The following is a 1,231-nucleotide window of genomic DNA, read 5'->3' as shown; positions in this document are numbered from 1 at the left end:
TGGCAATTGTGAATGAGATGTCTTTCTGTTTTGGTGAGTTCATCATTAGCATATAAAAAACTACTCTCTTATTTCACATTTATTTGTAACTTGCAACTTCTCTGAAATGGTTTATGAGTTCTCAAAGCTTTTCTTTGAAATGTATAGATTTTTCCATATACAACATCATGTTATATATAAACATGCATATTTTGCCTTCCTCTTTTCCAATTTTGATGTCCTCTATTTCTCTATCCTCCCTAATAGTTCTTGCTAACACTTCCAGTAGCATATTGTATAAACATGGTGAAAGTGGACATTCTTATCTTCTTCCAGATCTAAGACTGAAAGTCTTCCCTGTTGAGTATGACATTAACTAGATTTAATCCTTTTAGATGCTGAATAGTATTCTATTGTATATACATATCACATATTTCTATCTATTCATCAGTTAAATAATACTTTGATTGGATACCTTATATGAGGGAATCACAGTATTTGCCTTTTGTGATTGACTTACTTCATTTAGCATAATGTTCTCAGGGTTTATCCATATTGTAGCATGTGATAGAATTTCCTTCTTTATTTAAGCTGAATAATAGACCATTGTTTGTATGAACCACATTTCTTTAACCTTGCATTTGTTGATAGATACTTGGATTACTTTCACCTCTTGGCTACTATGAATAATGCTGCAGTGAATATGGATATGGAAATGTGATATATCTCTTCAAGATACTGCTTTGAATTATTTTTGGATATATATACTCTAAAGCAGAATTGCTGGATGATATGGTAACCTATTTTAGGTTTTAGAGGAACCTCCACACTGTTTTATGAAGTGGCTGTGCCATTTTACACTCCTACCAACAGTATACAGGATTCCAAAAAACAAATGCTTCACAAATTTGCATGTCATCCTTGCACAGTGGCCATGGTAATCTTTTCTGTGTCGTGCCAGCCTTACTAAGTGTGCTGCCAAAGCAAGTACCAATTAAATAAAATTTAATGCAATTTTCCAAACTTCTTATTAGCAAATTCCATGGGAAGAAAAGAGTGAATCTTCCAGATTTGTTATTTAAAAGCTACATGTTTCAGTAAGAAAAATTACTAAATGACAGCCTTCAAAAGGTGATCCGAAACCAATATCAGTCTCAATTAGTAATTTGAAAATTCCCAGACCCCATCCCAGATCTTCTGAATCAGAAAATTTGCAAGTGGGCATCAGGCATCCATGTTTTAAGAGTCTTCT

The 1,231-nt window shown here is 33.1% G+C and overlaps 1 non-coding gene across 1 annotated transcript; it reads right to left on the bottom strand.

Annotated features, from left to right (window-relative positions):
• Window positions 1-865: 865 nt before the first annotated feature.
• LOC127490843 (U6 spliceosomal RNA) lies at window positions 866-970 on the bottom strand. The gene has a single exon (XR_007919237.1). It is a non-coding gene; the product is annotated as a U6 spliceosomal RNA (small nuclear RNA).
• Between the last annotated feature and the right edge of the window lie 261 nt (window positions 971-1,231).

The sequence above is a fragment of the Oryctolagus cuniculus genome, chromosome 6, assembly GCF_964237555.1.
Source record: "Oryctolagus cuniculus chromosome 6, mOryCun1.1, whole genome shotgun sequence".
Lineage (NCBI taxonomy): Eukaryota > Metazoa > Chordata > Mammalia > Lagomorpha > Leporidae > Oryctolagus > Oryctolagus cuniculus.
Note: the sequence above shows the minus strand (reverse complement) of the source record. Positions and strands in the feature narration are given on the sequence as shown.